The following is a 26,611-nucleotide window of genomic DNA, read 5'->3' on the forward strand; positions in this document are numbered from 1 at the left end:
TCATAGGACTTATATCAACATTGAATATTTAGCTTCTCTCTGATCTTTTAATCTGGATAGAATTCATGTAATTCACAGTGGTTTTAAGATGTGCAGTGATTTCTACATTTGTACTGAAATATTTTCCTCAGGATTTTTCCTATCTTGGATACTATTTTTTTTCTTGTGTGTGACATGCCACCTAATTTCCCCCTCTTTCCCATAATAATATTGATGTAACAATGATCACCTTGGCTTTGAAGTCGGAATCACTTCAGCCTCTTGCTTTGCTCTGCCTGAATAAGGGAATCTTTCTTTTTGCTTCATTCCTCTTATAGACTCTCTGTCCCTCTTCAAAAAGACAGATGTCTTCATTTATTTGGAGAGCCTCCTTCTGTTACAGATGTCTGTGCTAATTTACTACTGTAAAAATTGAGATTAGTTATAGAAAGAATATGATAAGGTAAACAAAGTGTACAAATTTGATTTAGAGAAAGAACATTAGTTAAATATTATCAGAATTATTATCCTACAAAGACAAGTTTTAAAGTTCTGTTTTTTGTAAAAAAAAAATGTTTACCTAACAAGCCGACTAATATGTTATATCAAAATTACACCAATACTCAATTTTCTTTAGCTTTCTGCTCCTTCGTTCATGTTTTGAATTTTCCTTCTTTTTCTTTCTTTCTCTCTTCTTATATCTCTCCCTCACTTTATTCTCTCTCTCTCTCTCTCTCTCTCTCTCTCTCTCTCTCTCGCTCTCGCTCTCTCTCTCTTTAATTTTCTGTGGAACCGACATGAATTCAAAGAATTAGTGTTATAGTGGACTCTGGAGAAAGAATTCATTGTGTCAATTCAATATGCAAATTTAACTACATTCTGTCATATGTTTATATTATTTGCAGGACAGTGTATGAGGGGGAAAAGTTAGCATTTGTCTGTGCTTTTATTAATATTTTACTGCCAACCAGAATAAACTTGTTGTTTTAGATTTAGGCTAGCTCAGTAAATTTTACGTTGCTGTGTCTGTTATCCCTCTGGTGACTGAAGTTGGTTCTAATAGAAAATTGTGACTTTCTAAACTGGTAATTAATTATAAAAGCATCCAGTTGGAGATTCATTTGTATCTATCTAATAACTGAAGTTATATCTTGATTAGTTTTGACTTCAATCTTTTATTTCATTTTGACCTGGAAAATACTCATTTTGTAGAAGGAAGTCTCTTAAGAACTCCGAAAGCATGAACACTTGTTTGGCTTCAAAATGGTATAGACTTAGATTTTTATTCTAACAATATTATTTCTAATGATCTTGGGAGTTAAAAATTATCCTAATCTTACTGCTAATTGTTGCAGATTTCCTCATTAGTTTGCTTTGTCTTTCAGTTTTAAAAAATCTCAAAATATTTTACTGACGTGCAACAGAGAATAAAAATAACCAAAATTACGAAAATAAAATAAATTAACAAGAAGTCCTTCCAGGGATTAAGTTGAGGTTGAAGGGCACCAAAGGGCTCTGAAGTGATCTGGAAATAGAGGGGAGGGATGAAAGGTCATGCTTATTTTATCGTGTTAGGATTATAGTTAAAATATACATAGCACAGTTCTCACATATTCACAATGAACACTAATATTGTTTTATGCTAAAATCTTTCAGATTTTGCCAAAGACAAGCATCCACATTTCAAATACGTTGGGAACATATTAAGGTGCTATTTTTTTTATTCAGTATTCATTTGAAATATATGTTATATATAAATATTCTTTTTCCATATAAATTTCATGACTAGTTAAAAGAACCATATATATTCCCTAACAGATGAAAAAAGGAGCATCTATTACAAATACATTTTATACATTGTAAGTTATACAGCTAAATATTACACATAAAGTTTCTAAAATAGTAAAATATTTAGTAAAATATTTCTAATAAATTGTTGTTATACTATGCTGAAGGAAAAGCATTACAATCGAAAGTTTAATCGAAGCAGTATACAAAAGAATTATATATAGTTTTATCCCTGTGGATCCTAATTTTTCATATAAAATATTTGTATCTTTATTTTTAAATTTGTAATATTTTAACTACCTGAAATTTTGGCAAGGTCAGTTTCTATTAATTTTTAGAAAACTTCCACAAAATACAGCACTCTTGAAACATTTGTTTCACTTTCAGAAAAAAAGGCTACTATTTTTTTCATTATTAATATCATAAAAATGATGCATAGGATAACATTAAAAATTTATAGCATTAATACAGTACCTATAGTGAAGATCATCTTAGATATTTCATGGAACTTTTTTTTATTACAGTCTAATTTTTCTAATGTCTACCTTTTATTTTTCTGTTTCTTTCCTTTTTGTTAATGCCTCCAACCTGTATACAAATTACTATGGATACTTAAATTTAGATATCTTATTAAAAGTTTTTAACACTGATTTATATGAGAGTATTAATAAATCCATTTGGATAAACATTAGAATCTCCCCTCTCCCCTTTTTAAAACTCCTTTCCACGTGACAATTAAATTTTATCAACATTAAAACATTATGTATCTTATTTAACTAAGAGAAATGTGGCAGGGAAAATATTTATGGCAAACATAAAACAATTTGTCACAGTAAATCTTTTCTTATTCTATGCTGTATCTTACACACTTAATCTCTTTGATAATTTTGAACAAATTGAGTTGACATTTCAGATACAGATAGATAGTGATTTTAATTTTTAAAATCAAATAAATCAGCCAACTTGGTTATTTTTAATAAAGAATTGACCAATTTGATTACAATGCCAAGCTATTAAACACATTGAATAATAATGTGTTTTTGTTTTTCTATTAAATCCTTACCTTGTCCCTAAAAATATTTGTGTTACAGAAAAATAAGGGCACTCTTTTTCCCATATCAATTGTCCTACTAATTTCACAGCTGTATAGTGGAAAACATGTTGAGAAAAAGTATTAAAATATTTTAAAGCCACATGGGATTATTAAAAACTGGAATGAATCCTCTAAATCTTTGAGACAACTGTTCATCAGATGCTTTTTCTTAAGAAGAAGAAAAAAAAAACCTCCATACTTTACTAGAAGCCTATAATTCACAGATGTTAGTTCAAGCAATCTTCTTGGAGAATGGTCAGAGGAATGGACTGGAACATTGGAAGAGGAAGAAATTAGACAAATTCATCATTTGCTTTTAATTTTGCATTTTCACTCAATTAATTACCCTTACTTGTCTAGCAAGACTGAACTCATCTTGAAAATCTTAATTTCTTTCAGCCTAATATACATTATGATTCCTGAGAGTCTTGGACTATGAATAATGTGGCCTGCTTTGGGGGGCTGCTATCTAACTGTTATTTTTAGATGGGAAAAACAAAAAAATACATTTCACACACTCGAAGAAAAGGTAGCGAGTGTTGAAAGTAATCAATGATATGCCTTTTATTTGCTCTAAATGACAAGATTGACGATTGTCACAGAATTCACTAGAGCATTCTGGAAATCTCATTCTGTCATCATAAAATCCCGACTATAGCAACATCTGTCTAGCCCTGGACAGAGCCCCAGTGACACTGTGCTAACATTGGATCCCTGGTGGTCAGAAAGCAAGAAAGAAAGGTAAAAGAAAAGAAACATGGAAACAGCTTAAATGACAGTAAAGTACTGTCAGAAGGAAACCTTTGCTTTCTTCCTTTTTGTTCATAGCTGTCAAAAATAATTCTCTGGATATGTCTTTGCTTTTTCATTGAACAAGAATCAAAACAGAAGTTATATGTTATTTAACAAATAAAATTTGTGATGACCTCAACTTTTCTTTAAGAGTTTATCCCATTATTATTATTATTATTATTATTATTATTATTACTATTATTGTTTGCTTTGATCCCCAAAACCCTCTCAATTGCAATGTGTCAAAACATTTTTTCCTGTTTTATTGGGATTATACTGAAGATTTGACAATATTATAACAAACAGAAAATACTAGCAAATGATTAAGGATAGTGAAGAAGAATGAACCCTCTTCTTGCCTCACTTAAAGCCAATGCCAAGAGATTTTATTTTTCCTCTCAGTGCCCATATGTTTTGTTAGTGTAAAAAGGTCATTAGATCCTTTCATTTTATAGAATGTGCCATTTCATCCAGCCTAGAAATATGAATTCTTACCACCAAACGTTCTTCTCAGCAACAATTGAAAGAAATTAAATTTATAGATATGTTAGAGCTGATTTATATTTTTGTAAAGCAATATCTATCTATCTATCTATCTATCTATCTATCTATCTATCTATCTATCTATCATCTATCTATTATCTTCTTCCTTGGACATTGGCGGTCTCACATCACAGTAAAACTGTTTAGAAGAAACAAGGTTTAATGAAAAGGAATGCAAAGAAAACCCTTTACTTTCCCCACTGTATACTTCCAAGTCTTAGACATCATCTTCTCATATCTGTGAATATATGAACATACCTTTGCCAGGGGGATGAATAATAAGGCAGATTGTAAAGCCCAATACACTTCTATTGATAGTTAAGCAAATCAATCACTCCAGAGCACACTGAAGAAAATGACTGATCAGTACAATTTTCAGACAGGGTTTGAGTACATTAGATGGTATTTTTTTTTTTTTGCCAACTTATGTGAAATATGCTTTACCAATACAAATTAATTTATGTAGCATATTTGCAAACTCTCAGACATGATTTTTCAGCTTAACAAATATTAAAATGAACAGAAATTTCTTTTAAACTTATACTATCCCGATTTTTTTTGTTTTTAATTTGCCTATAAATATTTAGGAAACTTCAGGAAACTCAATACAACACAAGTTTTCAGTTCTACTTCTGCCTCAAGTGCACAAAGACAAAGCAGTAATCTATCTAGTTTATTTCTTTGAAAATGGTGTTCTTAAAGTACATCTTGCAGATAGATTATCTATCCCTCACAGCAAAGCTTCACAATGGGAGTCTAATAATTGTTCCTTTTCTAATTTCACTAAATGAGTTATAATTATTTTATGTCTGTTTTATGGTTACTGAGTAGTATTAACCTAAACTCTAATTATAATATAGCTTTCAAAGAAATGTATGGACACCAAATTGATGAACAGCCAGCTTATGTAGGAACATCCCATAAAGCAGATACACAGCTAATAGTTTTAGGAAAGCATGTTAAAATTCAGGAGCACAATTCATTGTGAATGAAACTGGATGTAAATTCATTGAGTTTATATCTTCCAAGACTAGATAGACATGAACATGCGATTGTGATTATTACAATTAAATAAATTTACAGTTAAGGACAAAATTGCTATTTACCAATATGTTAGAAACCAAAGATAGGTACTTTAATCCCATATCATACTCACATTGTGAACATATAGTACCCATCGAGTCACTTGGATTTATAACAATCTTAGCAAAATAAATACTATGGTACTGGAACAGATTGTATTATTGAAGGAAACAATTGTCCTGGGAAGTTTTAATGGACGCTTTCTATTTTGAAGTTTTTCATGATGATATTTTAATATTTTGATAAAAGAAAATTGATTGATCTACATGATGGATTTATCATAAAGAAAGAGGAGAGCAAAATGTATTCTTTGAATTAAAAAAGTCCCTCTTAGTACTGAAAAATAACTTGTGTTAGGGGGATATACCTTAATGTTTGACAAACATTTTAAAAATGTTCCCATAAATTATAAATTAGGGAATATTTACACACAGATTGAGTGTGTAAATATGTAATAAAGTACATTATTAATTTAAAAAGTTTTGTTTTATTAAAATAAATGGCAATCCAAAGCAATCATTTCTTAGCCAGTAAAATCCTTTCTGCTTGCCATAAAAATATTGACTCGTATGAGCATATTCAACATGTCATTCATTTTATTTTTTTTAAATTTTGAATGGACAATATTTACAGCTTTACAGTCTATTTTAGAAATTGAGAATAACATATAGATGTCTTTTAATTTGAAAATTTCCAAAATATCCAGGTCAAATCATTAAAGAGGCTGAATATGTTTTGGTCACCTTATTGTGGCAAGTAGAGGGGGTTTACTCAGTCTGAAGAAGCAACTGGAAAGCTACCCCTGAAAGTAAAACTTTAATAAAAAGTTACAAAATGTTTTCCATTAGGCGACTACATATCCACCTCAGCTTTCTAATATTTCGAAGACTTCACTCTAGGGTTTTTTCCCAAAAGACTATTCTAAACTTTAATACAGTCCTCCAAATATTTATTGAAGGTCTGTAATATTCCAGCTACTAAGATAATAATATATTGTCCCTTATCCTCAAGAGGGTTCCAGGCTAGTTCTAAAGACTTACATAAATTTTTAATTTTCATATAATGTGATGATACTATGAAGAAGATTTCTACAGTAGGGGCATGGACTATAATATGTGGAGTCTAGAAAATACTTTCTATAAAACAGAAAGTCTAAACTAACTAAATTCTTAATGGTTGAAGAAGGGTTGTCCAAATTAAGAAAGGTAAGAGGGTGATTGCAGGCAGGGGAAACCTTAGAATGAGAACTCACAATCTCATTCCAATGAATGGTGAATGGATGTAAATGGTATGTAAATAGATGTAAATGGTGCTTTTTTTTGTTGGCCCTTGTTTTCCTTCATTGGTTGGTAAAAGAGAAAATGGGAGTAGCAGGTGAAAGATGAGAAAGTTAGACAATGATCTGATTCCTTGTCACTAACTGACAACTGTATGCAACCTTGAAAACGGGTCCTCAATGTCCAGACTACACTCATTTCCAGATTCTTTATTCTATCAACTAATTTAACTATTATAATGACTCTAATGCCTGGAATAATTGCTATAACATAAAGTGTGGATATGGCCGCTGCCAACTGCATGATTATCTAATAGTCTAGCAAGAAATGTTTGGTGTTATTGCTGATGTACAAGTTAAATTTTGACTCATTTTCTCATTTACCTTGTCCCATTTACTTCTGGCAAGACAAATTGATTTAGTCTGTGGCCTGTGGGCCTCTTTCCTTAATTTTAATAAGAGAAGAAATGCTGTTAAATAGCACTATAAATGTTTGATATTGGTTTTAAGACATAATTTGTTTTTAGTGTAACCTTTTGACCTTTTTCTAGTTCACAAGATTTCTCAAAGTGAGCTTATTTAATGGCTGATAATTTGCTTAGCTAACAAATTCCTACGTCTCCTATTATATCTCCTAGCACTAAACAAACTAGCATTTATGCACTACTGAAATAATTTGATGAGAAGTTCTATAATATCAGCACTTCACACTACTTGCCTTTTTTCTCCCAGTTACAAAGTAAGCTGGATTATTTTCGCTTCACTAGATTGGCTATAAAACAACATCTGGGTCTCGAGTTTGTACGTTTTGCTTTCTTTACACCAGTTGGGCATCCTTGTAAGTATAAAATGGGCTTCCATCTGGTAAAAGCTTTTTAACAGGTTTATTTTTTATTCTTCCCCCTGAATTCCAACCCATAAGGCAGAGTTTTTGTTGTTGTTGATGTTGTTATTGTTATTTTAACAAACCTGGATATACAGTATGAGAAACCATAGTGTAGTTAAGCATTTGCTCAGCTGTAGTGAAAACTATGTATAGTTTTGTCAAATGTTCCATGACTTCTCCTAGAAAGTGGAGAATTCTTCATCGGGGTCCCCATATCAGCTACAGCAATACACTGAGGCAAACTTATTCTTTGGTTCAATGTCCTCAAATTTAATAGGACAAAAATATTTTGTGACTGTTTGATGTTATATGTTGTAGTTTTACTGAGTGTTGGTTACAAGGTAGAGATTACATGAATCTAATATGCTGATGTGGGAATGCCATTTTCTCATTCTAACATATCCTCTATATTCTTTTCCTCTCCAGCCTCAAAGTATGTCTTCATGTTTTGATATTATCATGGGACAATGAATAACTTTGTACAACATACACAAAAATGTGAAGTATTAAACCAGAAACATTGTTTCAAATTCATATTTACATAGACAATAGAATTACAAAGGAAAATTTTACCAGAATGCAGACAATTTCTCAAGGGGTATTGTATCGTATTCCCACCTAGGACTACTACCAAATGAAGCTATCCATGAAGCCAGTAACAAAATTGACTTATCTCCCTTCCTGGAATTAATATTCTCTTCAGCCCAGGGAATGCAACGCTCCCACCTACGTATGACAAAGTTTGCTAATCTTCTCTGTAAACACTTACTAAAATTAGTTTAAACCCCAGGACTCACACATATCCCCAAAGAGGCTGCAATTATTTCAGGAATTGTGGAGAGCAATAGATATCATTTTTCTTAGTGCCAAGACACCTAAAATCACCTTCTATTTATTTAGGGGCTCAAGGTTTTAGTTTATGAAAAAACAAACAAACAAACAAACAAACAAAAAACTAGAAGAGGAAGCGTGGTTTAACAAATTAAACAGAGCTTCAAGAGTCTGAAATCTACTACTTAGCTTAGTCCAGTGGTTGCTCAATCATTACATAATCAATTATGAATATTTACAAGTGTGAGAAAATAAATAGATCTTTCTCTTTTTCTTCATATAATAAGGTATGTAACCAAGTTTAAAGGAAATAGTTGTTACCATTTGACTTTATATTAATTTACTCTTGAGAGATCTTCCAATCATATAATCACATGGCAATTTCTATAAACCATATATAGTCCCTATGTTTATATAATTGCTAAGAGGGATTAGTGACATTTTGGCATTTTGCATACACCCAATAATTTTTCCTAAAGGTTTTAGGTTTTGTTTTTTTTTTTATTTGCTTTATACCCTTCAAATATTCTACTTTTTTCCTACTCCAGTGTGCAGAACCATCTGTTCCATGAATTGAAGAGTAGTGATGCTTAGGGTGGTAGACAGGCTAAGCCAGCAACACTCGAAGCCAACCCCACCTCTGCCATTGAGTGTATGTGACTATGAAGAAAATAAACCTCAGCTTCTTCACTGGTGAAGTTAGAAAAATACTCTTCCATAGCACATATGATTGTTATGAACATGAAATAGGGTAATATATGTACAGTCTGGATCATTATACTTGAAATACAGTAGATACTCAATATATATTAATTTAGATTATAATCATCATCTGTGCAGGAGGGGCTTCTCAAGCACCTGTTTCTTTTAAAAACTTGAGTTTTCATTTTAGGCTAGTGGGTGCTAAAACAGAATTTATATTTTCTTTTGTTTCCAAGAGGCGGTGATATTAGGGAAGTGACCTCTACCCATTATTGTGAGATCAGTGGTGACTAGAAACATGATTTCAGTTGAGCTCAGAATTGTTCTTCCTGGTGATGCTTTTTTGAACCTAATAACTGAGTTTCTAAGTCTTAATTCTTACCATGTTAACTTAATATCACATCTAGGTCTATGTCACTGTTTTGTCTTTTCTCACTAATGTTGGGACATTGATTTAGTATTCATAATTTTAGGGCTCTACTCTTTCTTGTGCCAATAATTAGCTCATAACAATTCGTTATATTTCTATGGGCCTTAGATTTAAACCTCTGTGGGAAGGTTCTCCATTCATTTTGTTCACTAATATAAAGCTTCTACCGTGTTTCTCCGAAAATATGACCTAGCCGGACAATCTCTGATGCGTCTTTTGGAGCAAAAATTAATATAAGACCCGGTCTTATATTAGATTATATAAGACCGGGTCTTATATTATAGTAAAATAAGACTGGATCTTATATTAAATTTTGCTCCAAAAGACACATCAGAGATTGTCCGGCTAGGTCATATTTTCGGGGAAACACAGTATATCTGTCTGTACTCCTTCCAGTAGCAAAGGAATCCAGGCCTGGGTATCATTCACTTGTCCTGACCTTTACCCTTTACTTGATAAACACTAGCTGATCTAACAAACCAACCCATGGGGATATATCAATAGGCGATATTTAACCTATGTGGTTTCAATATGCTATAAATCAGAAAAAACAAATATTATTATGGATATGGGCCCACAGATAGGCTACTTGTTAAGACATTTTTGAGCTTTTTTCAATGCAATTAAAGATATGCATTTAGATTTTAAAACTTCTTTCAGTAAATGGAGGTTTTTAAAAATATTTGTAATTGCTCATTCATTCACTACTTTCTTCGGGGTTCAGAAGTTGCTTGGTGTCTAAAACACTGATTAACCCTAATGGCTTACAGGATTCCCTTACTGAGTTTTGCTTGTTTGTTTGCATACAGGTTCCATAGCCCAATACCATAAGATTCAGCCTTGTTCATTCTCCTTCAATACTGTATAGTTCTTAGTTCGCTGTTGGGAAACTCCTAGTTAGAGCCTCAAAAATTATAATGAATAAATAATGAATCTGAGATTTAGATTTAGCGATTGTAGGTAGATGATACAGATATAGATATAGGTATAGATATATATATATATAGATACAGATATAGACAGACACAGACAGAGATACAGATATATGATGGATTAAAACTACAGTTAGATTGAATTCTTTTAATTTTATTTTTCCACCCCTCATCCCCTACCTGTGGCAACCACCAATCTGTTTTATGTATCTATGTGCTTGTTTTTTGTTAGTTTGGTTGCTTAGATTCCACATATAAGAGAGATCACATGGTATTTGTCTTTCTCTGTCTGACTTATTTCACTTAGTACAGTGACCTTGAGGTACAACCTTGTTGTCTCAAGTGTTAAGGGAGCATTCTTTTTCATGGCTGAATAATATTTCAGCCATAAATATTTTATATATGTATATGTTATATGTATATGTTATATATATATATATGTATATATGTGTATGTGTGTGTCTGTGTGTGTGTATATATATATACACACATACATACAAACGTATATATGTGTATATATATTTTTCAGTATATATATTTTTCTGGCTCTTTCATCTTCAACTTCTTCCCTAATCTCATAGTACTCAAAGTAGTATCCTTTGACCATATTATTCAAAATCAACTGGGACATTGATTTAGAAATGTAAATTTGTGGATTTCCTGCAACGAGTTGACTCAGTAACTTGGGAGTGGGTATCAAAAATCTGGATTCTTCACATAAACCTACATAATTCTTGAGGTAAAGGACACTGGTTTACACTATTCACAGTAAGTCACCATGGCCTCCTGAATTGTAATATATTATGATAATTCTTTTCATGACTTTCTGTGTGCTTTATTCTAATTTTTTATATGATATTTATTTATTTATTTATTTAATTAGTTTCGGGTATACAAAGAATGTAATAGTTAGACATTTAAACCCCTCACAAAGTGATAACCACACTCCCCCAAGCTACTACCCGTCTTATATAGCTGTTACATCTCACAACTATTACAATGCCATTGACTATATTCTTTATGCTATACTACACATCCCATGACCATATATATATATATATATATATATATATATATATATATATTATATAGTTGACATTCAGTAGTATCCTACTCAGTTTCAGGTATACAGCTCATTGATCATACATCTGCGCAGTCCATGAAGTGATCCTCCTGATAAGTCCAGTGCCCATCTGGGACCCTACATAATCTTTACAACATTGTTGATCATATTTCCCATACTGTATTCTATATCCCCATAACTATATTGTATCTACTAATTTGCACTTTCTAATCCCTTCACCCTCATCCCTTCTCCCTCCCATCTGGCAACCAACAGTTTTCTTTTTCTATGTCTCTGAATCTATTTCTGTTTTGTTTGCTCATTTATTCTGTTCTTTAGATTCCACGTGTAAGTGAGATCATATGGTACTTGTCTTTCTCAGTCTGACTTATTTTACTTAGCATAGTATTCTCAAGGTCCATCTATGTTGTTGCAAATGGTGAGATTTCTTTTATCTTTCTTTTTCTCATGGCTGAGTAATACTCCATTGTATAAATGTACCACAGTTTCTTTATCCAATCGTCTATTGATGGGCATTTCAGTTATTTCCATATTTGGCTATTGTAAATAACACTGCAATAAACATAGGGGTGCATATATTTTTTTGAATTAGTGTTTTGGATTTCTTTGGATAGATACCCAGGAGTGGAATTGCTGGGCCATAAGTTAAGACCCGAGACCATAAAACTCCTAGAATAAAATATAGGAAGTAAATTCGTATCATTACCCTTAATAATATTTTTACTTGGGCAAGGGAAATAAAATTAAAAATCAAATGCAGGACTACATCAAACTTAAAAGTTTTTTTTCACAGCGAAGAAAACCATCAATAAAACAAAAAGTCACCCTACCAAGTGGGAGATAATATTTGCCAATGATGCAATCTGAAAAAGGGTTAATATCCAAAATTTATAAAAAAACAAAAACAAAAAAAACTCATACAACTCAATATCAAAAAACAAACAACCCTGTTAAAAAAAATGGGCAGAGGACATGAAGAGGCATTTTTCCAGAGACAACATACAGATGGCCAACAGACATGAAAAAATGCTCAACTTCACTAATCATTAGAGAAATGCAAATAAAAACCACAATGAGATACCATCTGACTGCTGTCAGAATGGCAATCATCAATAAGTCAAAAAACAAGCGTTGGTGAGGATGTGGAGAAAAGGGGACCCTTGTGCACTGTTGGTGGGATTACAGATTGGTGTAGCCACTATAGAAAACAGTATGGAGGTACCTCAAAAAATTGAAATTATTCTAATTTTTTAAAAAGTTACTTTTCACCAGACTAACCATTTCTCTTGAGGTGAAATACACACACACACACACACACACACACGACTTCTAGAATGTCAATGTGAAGAACTCTGTGGATCACCCTAGTGAAATGATCATACTAGTGAAAATTAGTGAAAAACAAACAAACATTTGAAGTCTCTGAGAATTGTCCTAAGAACATGAAACAAATATAGAAATATTTAATTAAGAAAATCTATTAAATCTCGGAAAAAACGGAAAGAATTTGTGGCATTCAAGACACAACTAGTTAACTCCCTTTCTCTTCCCAGTTCACTATGATGGGCACTTCATTCTGGGAGGCACATCTAAGACCAGGGCTCCTTCTCTTTTCACTTCTGCCAAGAGCTATAGTATATCCCCAGGAGAGTCAGAACATCAGCATTTCTCATCCTCCCAGCTCCACGTTGCAAAGACTCTATTATAGGAAACAACAATTGAGAGGTCTGGAGTTCTTTCTCTATATATTCTGCTCCAACCTGGAGGGCAGATACTCTATCCTAGTTATGACAGGCTGAAAATATTGTTGCTCTGATTGCCTTTACCCCAGCTTGCTTGCAGTGTGGAACTTTCATGTTGGGAAAAACAAATTGAGAAGGCAAGAGGCTGTTCTCCAACCAAGACCGATGTCTTGCTGTTGAAACAGTGGTATTACTCGAACTGTAGTGGGACACTTTCCATGACTCCAGTTCCGGAGCAGGGGTGCAGAGATTTTGTGTAGAAGAAAAGGCAGACTGTGAGAACAGAGAGCTTTGAAGCTGTATGCAAAACAATTGACTTTATCTTGAACAGTGTGGGGAAGTTCAAGCCTAAACATGGTATTGAAAATAATAGAGAATTTTGGAAGTAGGCAATTAAAAAAGGTCATTAGCATATATTAGAGCAACAAGTTAAACCATAAACCATCGAGAAGTTTACCAGAGAGAGCAGGGAAAAGATAGCCAAGAGGAGACCTCCTGAAATGTTGCTTCTGCAATGGGACCCAAATTTAATTGGATAAGACTGAGAAACAATTATGCCTTAGCATATTACCAAAAATAATAGAAAAATTAGCCAGCAATTAGTGAAGCCTAGCGCTTGGGTGTGACACCAAAAGGAGAGGCAAAACTTAAATGAGAGATAAGGAAAGAGGCAATGAGAGTTCTGCTAAGACCACTGTCACATTTAGGCAACTATGCACTTGCCCAGTACTTCACCCTCTGAAGAAAAACATTACAGGCTACACACTGAGGTGTGAAACAGATGATCTGTATCCGGAGTTGATGTATTATATTGTCTCAATTTACAGATTTCAATAAAAATTCAAAACGTGCAATTAAATTGGAAAATGTCACATGCAAAGAAAATAAAAGAGTCAACAGAAAGTGCCTTTGAAAAGGAGAGGAGACAACTTAGACTTAGAAGAGAAAGATTTCTAAACAACTATTGTTAAGTATATTGAAAAAAAAGCATAAGGAAACCATGCTTGAAGTAAAGGGCAATATGATCACAATGCCTCATCTAAAATAAACTTAAGAAAGAGAAATTCTGAAAATAAAATAATTGAAATAAAAACTTTACTACAGGGGATAAACAGTAGATTTGCTTTGACATAAGAAAAAATTAGCAAATTTGGAGATATAGCCAGAGAAGAACAGAAGGATGTTGAACAGATTCTTCAAGAAGTGTGGGGTACCATTAAGTACATCAACATAAGCATAATGAGAGAATCAGTAGGAGAGGAAAGAATGAAAAAAAGAAGAAAAAATATTTAAAGATATAATGACCTCCTAAATTTAATGAAAAATGTTAATCTACATCCAAGAAGTTCAACTCCAAGTAGTACAAACACAAAGAGATCCCCGCTCAGAATAATTAGGGTAAAAATATTGAACGACAAAGTCAAAGAGAATGTCCTGAAGGCAGCAAAGGAAAAAAATTCAAAAAAAATAATTAAAAATCTTTCAAGTTAAATTGAGCCCTAATAATACAGAGGGTAAAAAAAAAGCAACAAAAAATGTATACACATTTTAAGAAAGGAAAAGTGTATTAAAATTGTAATACTCAATATGTATCAATAACAAAAGATGAATACAAGTCACTTTTGACTTCTACAATTACAAGAGGTGCTCAAAGTGGTTACCATCAGCATCCAGACACTTCTGATTATGGCGAACAATTGCTTGAGCAGCGTTGACCAATGTGTCCACTTGCATATTTTTTTTGGCACCCCCGGTATTAAGAGTTAAACTTTTATCAGAAATACTGGAACTAGAAGAGAGAGGATTGACATATTTAAAGTACTGAACTGAAAGAAAAAAAAAAAACATGTTAATCAAGTATCTAATATTGAGCAAAACTATTTTTAAAAAATAGACATGAAATAAAAGTATCCTCAGATAAACAAAAACTGAGAGAATTTGATGCTAGAAGAATAACATTGGCAGAGACTAAAGAAAATTCTTTAGCCTGAAAGCAAGTGACTCTAGATTAGATGAATGTGCTCCCAATCAGGGTACAGCAAAGTAGACAGGGTACCAAAAAAATGTGTACACATTTTAAGAAAGGAAAAAACAAAAACAAAAACTATTGATATATACCAATAACAAAAGATGAATACAAGTCATGTTTGACTTCTGCAATTACAAGAGGTGCTCAAAGTGCTAACCATCAGTAACCAGAAACTTCTGATTATGGCAAACTACTGCTTAAGCAATGTTGACCAAAGTGTTAACATCTCTTAAAACGTGTATACATTTTTTTGTTTGTTTTTGGAACCCCTGGTATATAAAGCAACTACTAACAGAATGAAAGGAAGAAACTGACAAAAACACAATTAAAGTAGGGGACTTAAACACCCCATTGATAGCTATAGATAGATCATCCAAACAGAAAATCACTAAGGAAATGTCAGCCTTATGACATATTAGACCAAATGGATATAATCCACTTTTACAGAGTCTTTTATTCCAGAACACCAGATTATAGATTCTTCTCTAGTGCACATAGACATTCTCAAGGACAGATCATATGAGTATGTTGGGACACAAAACTAACTTCAAAAAATTTAAGAAAATTGAAATCATACCAAGCGTATTCTATGACCACAGTCCTTTGTAATTGGAGATCAACTGAAAACAAAGAAACAAACAAACAAACAAACAAAAAAAACAAAAAAAACACACAAATATGTGGAGACTAAACAACATGCTACTAAAGAACAACTGAGTCAAAGAAGAATTGAAACAAGAGATCAAAAGATACATGGAAATAAATGAAAATGAAAATACAACATATAAAAACTTTTGGGATGCTGTAAAAGCAGGAAAAGAGGGAAGTTTACATCATTACAGGCCTACCTCAAGAAACAAGAAGACTCCCAAATAAATAACTTAACATTGCATCTTAAGAAACTAGAAAAAAGAAGAACAAATGAAGCCCATATTCAGCAGAAGAAAGGAAATAATAAAAATCAGAGCAGAATTAATTGAAATGGAAAACAGAAATATCATAGAGAAAATTAATGTAATAAAGAGCTGGTTCTTGGAAAGATTAATGAAATTGACAAACCTCTGGCTAGATTCACTAAGGTAAAAATAAAAAATACACAAATAAAATCAGAAATGAAAGAGAAGTTATGGCAGATACCATAAAATTCTATGAAAGACTACATGCCACTGAATTCAATATCCTAGAAAAATGGGTCAGTTCTTAGAAATATATAACCTTCATAAAATGAACCATGAAGGACTGGAAAACCTAAATAGACTAATAAAGAGCAAAGAAATTGAAACAATGATGAAAACGCCCCCCCAAAAAAACAAATCAAGGAGCAGATGACTTCACTAGTGAATTCTCCCAGACATTCAAAAGTGATTTGATACCTGTCTTTTTCAAATTCCTCCAAACAAATGGAAGAAGAGGCAATACTTCCTAAATCATTTTATGAGGCCAACATTACCCTGATACCAAAACTTAGTAAGAATAACAAAAAAAATAAAACTACAGACTCGATATCTCTGATAAATACAGATGCAAAAATCCTAAGCAAAATACTAGCAAATCAAATAGAACCATATATTAAAAATATTATACAACAAGATCAAGTGACGTTCATTTCAGGGGCACAAGGAAATTTCAACATATGCAAATCAATTGATGTTGTATACCACAAACAAAATACAGGATAAACATTATATAATCATATAGATGCAGAAAACTCTTCTCTCACAAGTTACAACATCCATTTATGATTAAAACACTTAATAAAATGAGTATAAAAGAAAAGTACCTCAGTATAATAAGGGCCATATATGACAAACCCTCAGTTAATATGATACTTTATGGTGAAAAACAAAAACTTTTCTTCTAAAATCAAGAAAAAGGCAACGATGACCCCTCTCAGCACTGTCATTCAGCACAGTACTGGAATTCCTAGCCAGAGCAATCAGGCAAGAGAACAAAATAAAAGGCATCCAAATTGGAAATGAATAAGTCAAATTGTCACTTTTTGCACATGACAAGATTATTTATATAGAAAACCCTTAAGACTCCACCAAAAAGTTATTAGAAACAAGCAAATGCAGTAAAATTGCAGGATAGAAAGTCAATGTACAAAATCCTTTGCATTCCTATATACCCTGTTTCCCCGAAAATAAGACCTACCCAGACAATCAGCTTTAATGCACCTTTTGGAGCAAAAATTAATGTGAACCAGTATTATATCATATTGCCTTGTCTCGTCTCGTCTCGTCTCGTCTCGTCTCGTCTCGTCTCGTCTCGTCTTGTCTTGTATTACAGTGGCACCTCGGTTTTCAAACATAATCCGTTCCGGAAGACCGTTTGAGTTCTGAAACGTTCGAAAACCGAGGCACAGTTTCCCCATAGAAAGTAATGCAAAATGGATTAATCTGTACTAGACCTTTAAAATCAACCACTAAAACTGCAGATTTAGTATGAATTTTACTGTCTAATGATACCATAGATCCATAAAATGTACGGCTTTTGTAAACCAAAATGTTCGTCAACGGAGATGTTTGAAAACCGAGGTACCACTGCATATTATACCGAGTCTTATAGTAAAATAAAACCAGGTCTAATATTAATTTTTGCTCCAAAAGACGCATTAGAACTGATTGTCTGGCTAGTTCTTATTTTCAGGGAAACACGGTAATAACAATGAAATTTCAGAAAAAGAAATGAAAAAAAAATTCCTTTTGCAATTGCAACAAAAAGAATAAAATACCTAAGAATAAACTTAAGAAAGGATGTGAAGGACCTATACACTGAAAACAATGAGACTTTATTAAAAATAATTGATGACGACACAAAGAAATGACAAGATATTCCACGTTTGTGTATGGCAAGGATCAACATATTTAAAATTGTCATTATCTAAAGCAATATACATACTTAATGCAATCCCCATCAACATCCCAGTGACAGTTTTTAAAGAAATAGAACAACAAAAACATCAGATTTGTATGGAATCACAAAAAACCTCAAAGAGCCAAAGCAATCCTGAGAAAAAGGAACAAGGTTAGAAGCACCACAATCCCTGATTTGAAATTATGCTACAATGCTATAGTAATCAAAACAGCATGGGATTGGCTGAGAAACAGACACACAGAACAATGGAACAGAATTGAGAAACCAAAAATAAACCCAGAAATAATCCCAATAAATAAATATGGGCACATAATTTTCTACAAAGGAGCCAAAAATATACAATAGATAAAATAAATATTCTTCATTAAATGGTGGTGTGAAAATTGGAAAGCCATGCCCAAAAGGATAAAACTAAACTGTTATCTGTCACCATACATCAAAATTTACTCCACATGGATCAATGACCTAAATATAAGACCTGAAACAAGTTTCATAGAAGAAACCACAGGTATTAAACTTATGGATCTTGGGGGTAGAGAGAATTTATGAAATTGATCTTCAAGTCAAGAGAATTAAAAGCAAATGAAGGGGACTATATTAAACTAAAAATCTTCTGAACAGCAAAGAAACCATCAACAAAACAAAAAGGCAACCAACTGAATGGGAGATACTTGCAAACAACACCTCTGATAAGCGGCTAATATATCCAATATATATAAATAACTCATACAGCTCAACAAGAAACAAACAATCCATTTAAAAAATGAGCAGAGGAACAGCTACTTTTCACACCTGTTAGAATGGCTATTATCAACAAGACAAATAATAACAAATATTGGGAAGGCTGTGGAAAAAACGGAACACTTATACACTGCTGGTGGGAATGTAAAATGGTGCAGTGAATATGGAAAACATTTCGGAGGTTCCTCAAAAAATTAAGAATAGAATTATTATAAAACCCAGCAATCCCTTCTTTGGGTATCTACCAAAAAAATCTGAAAACCTTTATCCCTAAAAATATATGTACCCCTATGTTCATTGCAGTACTATTCACTGTGGCCAAGACAGAAACAACCAAAGTATCCTTCAGTGGATGACTGGATAAAGAAGATGTGGTACATATATGCAATGGAATATTACTCAGCCACAATAAAAGATGAAATACTGCTATTTGCAACAACATGGATGGATCTTGAGATTATCATGCTAAGTGAAATAAGTCTAACAGAGAAACTCGAAAACCATATGATTTTATTCTAATGTGGGATATAAAACTGAAAGCAACAAATAAACAAGACAAACAACCAAATGCTCATAGACACAGACAACAGTTTAGTGGTTATCAGATTGCAAGTAGGAGAGGGAGAAGTAGAAGGGGGAGAAATATTTGGTGACAGGAGAACCGACTCTAGTTGGTGAACACACTATGCAATATACCGGGTTGGGGGGGGTGCCAAAAAATGTATACACACGACTTGTATTCATCTTTTGTTATTGGTATATATTATTACAATTTTAATAGTTTTTTCCTTTCTTAAAAGTTATGTACACATTTTTTTTTGGAGCTCTCTCTCTCTCTCTCTCTCTCTCTCTATATATATATATATATACATATATATAGATAGAGTATACATATTTATATATACTCTAATAAATATGTATATATATAAATAAATATATATATGTATACTTATTTATTTGTTAAATGTATTGGGGTGACATTAGTTACATATATATATATATATATATATATATATATATACACATATATATATATATGATGTATTATAGGATTGTGCATTTGAAACCTATATAATTTTATTACCTAATGTCACCCCAATACATTTAATAAATAAAATAAGTAAAATAAAATAAAATCTCCTTTAGTAGAAAAAGAAAACAGAAAGTTAACTTGCAGACACAAATTCACATATCTATAACATTAAATATCAATGGATTCAATGGTCAATCAAAAGACAAAGATGAGAAAAGAAAGAAGATAAGATCCAGATTGGAAAAGAAGAAGTAAAACTATTTCTATTTGCATAGTACATAATCTTGTAGATAGAAAATCCTAAGAAATCAACTAAACATTAATTAGACCTAACAGCCTAAGTGGAGAGTACAAGATAAATATATAAAATTTAATTGTGGACACTAGCAATGGACAATTTAAAAATAAAATTAAGGGAACACTTTCATTTACAATAGCACCAAAATTTTCTTAACAATAAGTTTAGCCATGTGGTCTGCAAAAGTACAAAACTTATTATTTAATAACTTCAAAGAAGGAAGTTAAAGAAGACCTAAATCAATGGTAACGTATCCTGTGTTTATAATTTGGAAGAGTTAATTTTGATAAGATGGCAGTGCACCCAAAATTTATTTATAGATTCAATGCAATCCCTATCAAAATCCCAGCTGTTTTATTAAAGCACAAATTGATGACCTTTTCTTAAAATTCACAGGGAAATTCAATGTACTCAGCATAGTTTAAAACAATATTGAAAAAGAGAATCAATGTTGGAGGATTCACACTTCAAAATTTCAAAACTTACTGTAAACTGCAGTCTGGTAGTGGCATAAAGATAGGCATCAATGAAACAGAATTGAAAGTCCAAAAATAAGTGGTTACATTTACAGTCAATTAAGTTTCAACAAAAATTGCAAGACAAATCAATATGCACGTGGGTAGATAGGATAATCTTTCAACCAACGATGTTGGAAAAACTAGCTATCAACATGCAAAGAGGGAAGTTCCACCTCCTTTCTGACAGACACCATACAAAAAGTAACCCAAAATTGATCATAGACCTAAAAGTCAGTGTTGAAATATACAACTCTCAGAAGGAAACATAGGTATAAAGTTTTAAGTCCTTGGATTATTTTTCTTTTTTTTTTTCCCAGTATGAAACTAAAAGCACAAGCAACAAAAGAAAAATAGATAAATTAAGTTTCTTCAAAATTATAAACTTTTGTGCATCAAAGGACACTATTAGAAAGTGCAAGACCACTGAATGAGAGAATATATTTGCAAATCATATCTGATAGATGTCTAGTATCCAAAATATATAAAATCAACAGTAAAAATATAATACAATTTAAAAACAGGCTAATAATTTGAATATACATATCTCTAAAGAAGATATACAAATAGCCAATGAGTTCATAAAAAGATGCTCATTATCGTTATTCATTAAGGAGTTGCAAATCAAAACTACAATGAGATACTACTTCACAGCCAATAGAATAGCTGTGCGAAAAAGAAATGATTAAGATAAAATCATTGACAAGGAGAAGTTGGAAACCTCATATACTGCTCATGGGAATACAAAATGGTATAAATGCTATGGAAAACAATTTGGCAGTTACTTAAAATATTAAAAATAGATTTATCTTATGATCCAGCAGTTTTACTCTTAGGTATCTTCACAAGAAAAAATTAAAACATATGTTCACACAAAATTTTACACTTAAACATTCATAGCAGCAGTAGCTTAATAGCCAAAAGAGGAAACAACCCAAATGTTCGTTAACTGATAAGTGGATAAGCAACATGTGATATATTAATACAATGGAATATTCATTTGGCAATAAACAGGAATAGAGTACTGACAAAATGCTACTATATGAATCACCTTGAAAACACACTAAATGAAAGAAGCTGGTCACAATGGACCATCTAGCTCTATATATACATACGTATATATGAATGGACCAACATAGCTCTCTATATACATACATATATATGAATGTCCATCTATCTATCTATCTATATATGATATATATCATATAACATATATATCATGTCACTATATAATATATACGTACATATACATGTATATATGTATATATACTCGTATATGAAATGTCCATAATTGTCAAGTCTATAGATACAGAAAGTAGATTAATAGTACGGGAAGTAGGGGAAGGGTAATTTGGGAGAAATGGGAGTAACTGCCAATGGGGACAGAGATTCTTTTTGAGTTGATGAAAATGTTCCAAATTCAGATTGTGGTGATAGTTACACAACTTTCTCTGTGAATATACTGCAAGCCATTGGATAGTAAAATTTGGGTGAATTATAGTAGTAGGTGGACTGCATCTCAATAAAGCCATTAAAATATCTGGGATGAGGGGATAGTTGCATAGCTCTATAAATTTCCTAAAAATCATTTCACATGCACTTAAAATGAGTGAATATTATGGTATATAAATCATGGTATGTAAAAAGTCTCAAAAAAGTTGCTTTAAAAACCATATGGACTATTAATAACAGTTAATTTGTTTTAGATTATTTATTGTGGCAAATTATGGTAGAGGAATAATCAAAAAGAAAGAAATTTTGGTGGTAACTAAGTACAGAGTATCCTGGCACTGAAATAATATCATGGCTAGCTGTTGGGTTATAATCATTATCATTATCACCAACATTTATAGATGCTTTTGAATGATATTTTGAATTTTTCCTTCCTACTCTAACTATATTATCTCCATTTTTTATGACTATTTATTCTTTATGTAGGCCCATTATCCCCACACCTTGAATGAGGGTTTTTCTCCATATATTATCAATACTGAATCCCTTTGCTGTAAAAATATATAGTTGACTTCAATTTTCTCTTCACTTTAGCTTGTGGTAAAAGTTTACATTTGCTCTGGAGCTGCTCTTTAGCCTTAAATATTTGAGTGATAATATAGTAATAGTGCCAGTAAATAGCAGCTCATATTTATTGAATGCTTACTACCTGCCAGATACTTCCTATGTACTATAAATGTATTAGTCTCCTTGATATAAAAACAAAACAGAAAGGATGCTATTATCTTTATATGAGGAAAAGAAGGATCCTCTTCACTTGCATCATCTGATTAATTTGGAAGACTAAATCCTATTGTTTTCCCTGTGTTGAATGTGGTACCCATTTCCATCCCATGCATCCTCCCAAGTAAACAAACCCCACATTTTTAGTGTAGTTCAGTTGCTAATTGAACCTTGATATTTCTTTTGTCACCAGAAGTATGTATAAGTATCATGGTTGACTTGCGTGTGTGTGTCACTGTGTGTTTGTGTAAATGTGTGTGTGTAAATGTGGGGGAAACATGTTATATTACATCGTTTTCTCTCCATAATTGCTGGGTGAAAACCACAAATGAAGGCTCTCCTACTTTTATGCTCTAACCTATTTCAGTTCAAAAGTTTTCAACTGTTTTCTGCTTATTTCCACTGACTTTTCTTATCCCAATATTCATGTTTTTGCTTTGAGGTTTCCCTCAGTGAAAACCTGAGGATTCTTGTGTATCTGTTCTGAAATCATCCTCCGCTCAGCAATTCTACCCTTCTGGTCCCGTGTCTATATTTTTTTTCCAATGTGACTGCTTGCAGTGTTTCACTAATAGCCTTGAACCCCACTCTGTCCATATGCTGGCTGCTAGCCATCAAAAACATAGCTGGAGGTGGGTGGGGGGAGTAAACTGCCATGTTAAATCGCCTCTTTCCCTCCCTCTGGGAAAGGACCTTAACCTCAAGCACTTTCAGTCAATCACAGTCCAAGAGAGAACCTTGAAAATGTTCTGCAACAGTGATTGGTTCCATAAAATATGCTAGCTGGATGCAGAAGTTGAGTTTCTTTTAGCTTATTTCATAATAAAGGGCAATGCATGTGCTGTATTCATAGTAATTCAAATCTGACACAAATAATACAGCAAATAATTACAGTGACCTTTAACTCACCTCAAATTTAAACAAAGGTTAATCTGCCCTTTACTAAAGTAAATATTTTCTGTAGTCAAATAAATGCAGACACCTTTACAGAGGAGAATACATTGCCAAACTAAACGAATCTGAAAATAGTTACAACAGAATAATTTCAAAACATAAAGAATGCAGGACTCTTCAGCATAAACAACATCCAGACATGCCGGCATCTGCCATTATTAATTTACCTTACAATATTTCCAGTGGGCGTCCCCATATGTTTGCTGGGAACTGTTGCTTGAAATTTCTGTCCAGAAGGGCAGATATCAAAGAGAAATATTAAAAGTAAGAGAATTTAGTTCTCCTTTCCATACCCTGATTCAGTAAACAATTTATATTTTATTCCATAAAGCTGAACAAAGCCTTAAATGCTTAAGTGGTTACCACACATACCCCAAGTCTTAAAAAATAAACCCAGAAGACAATGCTAACTGAGCAAAGAAAGCAGCTGATAAGTTTATGTAGTTCTTATACCAAGCTTTAGCTGTTGGTCAGATAAGGACCAGGTGTGTTTTTGCACGTTTTAATTTGTTTAGTCTATGTCTATTTCAAAAAAGCACCGAAAGGAAAGGGTTGGGTGGGAGAGAGACAGAGAGAGAGAAACTCAGGGGTGGAGTATGTTATGTATACCCAGTCTTTAGTTTTAAAAGTTTAGTTAAAAAAATAATTACTCTTTTTCTGGGGTCCAAATGCTAATGATATGTTGACTGTGAAAAAACAAGTCATCAGCTTGTTACTACAAATGGTATTGCCTCCAAATTCTCCCTTCATTAAAATAAAGCCACCTGATTTAATTAGAAGTAGTCAGCATGAGTTTAATATTTTTGGTCACAATTTAAATTACATGTCTCAAATAGGGATTAAATTTACATTTAATAGAACAATAATTGTATGTTCAAAGGGAAACTAAGTTTATTTCTTTTTGTTTCTCTCACTGCAGCTTTGCCAACTCTGTTATTAACTAAAGACCCAAGATGTTCTTAGAGACCTAAATTAATGGGTTTATTTTTAACTAATTTGAAAAAACAAAAAATGCAAATTCCCAGGTCAATGAAATCCTCCTACATGTCACTCCTAACTCTGACTCAGCAATTCTCGATTTCTCATCCCTGTTTAAGTTGTTGGAACAATAGCACTGGGGTATTTACTTTCTCACCAAAAGTGTACATATCTAGGATCTGAGGTTGATCAATTAATAAGCACTAAACTATTCTCTATGTCTATAAGTTTTTGTTTCTTTATTTGTCTTGTTCCTTTGTTGCTTTCAGTTTTATATCCCACATATCAGTGGTTACCAGAGGGTAAGGAGGGAAAGGGGTAGTAGATGAGGGTAAACAGATGAGGTAAAAATATATGGTGATGGAAGGAGAGCTGACTCTGGGTGGTGAATACACAATGCAATATATAGATGCTGTATTACAGTACAGAATTGTACACTTGGAACCTATGTACCTTTACTAACCATTGTCACCCCAATAAACTTTAATTAAAAAAAATAACCATGAGGAGAAGGTGTATGCTGTGAAAAGACGGTAGCTTTATACTGATAAGGCTTACACTGACTTTGACAGAAATAAATGATCATGTAATTGAAGTGAGAATGAATTCTTAGTAAAAGTAGAATAACTCTGGAAGGTTACTGGACTCTTACTATTGCTTAAATTCCTTTGCACACTGCATGTTTTTTTCCCCCAACACTTGATGAGGAATTCTCTTCCTCTAAACTTTAAAGGTCTTCTATTTGCCTGAATTTCCTAACCTCCCGAATCTCTCTCTCCTGATCCCTGCCTTTGAAGTAGGAGAAATTACCCATTTCCCTCTTGATGTTTCTGACAACCTTCATCATCTTTGGATACTTTATGTTTGAAAACTTTTTTTTTTTCAAGAGAAAGTTATATATACTGCTCTAATAGATCTCTGGAGACAATGTATGAGGAACATAAATCCAAATCAAGAGATGCAAAAATTGGTAACTTAAATATGTGCTATTATTCACTGGAGCTTGGTGCTTCTATGTTAGGTTTTGGGTTTCAGAGAAGATACTGGTATTAAGTTTAGTCACCCGACCCTAGCAAAATTTAAATATGCCAGCTTTCAGAGGTTCTGACTTTTTATGGGTAAAGACATCTACCCATGAGACCTTGTGTCTTTTGTTGAGAACAGAGTATACCAATGTTTAGCATACAGACCTCCCCAGTTCCTCAAAATGGAGGTTACAGGACTGAATTTGTGTCTTTATGGTTAACTTTTTAGTTTCCTTTCAACATTTATGGACTTCCTGAGACTGAATTTACTTCTCTATCTGGTCTACTAATACTTGCCTGCTGTTCTCTTCTGATTCTTTTTCTCTTCCCTGGATTTCAATATGTACACACAGAGAATTTTATATATGTAGATAATCACACAAATATCTCTAACACTCTTTTGCTAAATTTATTTTTCTTGTCATAAGATGTGGAGTTAAAATGCAATTGAGTGATACTTAAAATGTTTTCTTCCTAAGAACATTTTCTTCCATAAACAAAGTTTATATTACAGAGGTAAGAGTGGGAAGACCAACTGCATCAAAGCAATAGAAAGAACACTTAGAATCATTACTATTTTGGAAATTCATAGTTGTTTGGTTAAACTATAAGATTCTCTTTAAAAACGGATGCAATGTTTCCCAAAGAGGAACGAGGGCGTCATGCTGTGCAAGTGAAGGATTTGCAAAGAAGTAATGGGATTTCCACAAAGTTATGGGCTTTTAAAGGGTGTAAAGAGAGTTTGTTTGCCATAAAAAGGGATGG

The sequence above is a fragment of the Rhinolophus ferrumequinum genome, chromosome 8, assembly GCF_004115265.2.
Source record: "Rhinolophus ferrumequinum isolate MPI-CBG mRhiFer1 chromosome 8, mRhiFer1_v1.p, whole genome shotgun sequence".
Classification (NCBI taxonomy): domain Eukaryota; kingdom Metazoa; phylum Chordata; class Mammalia; order Chiroptera; family Rhinolophidae; genus Rhinolophus; species Rhinolophus ferrumequinum.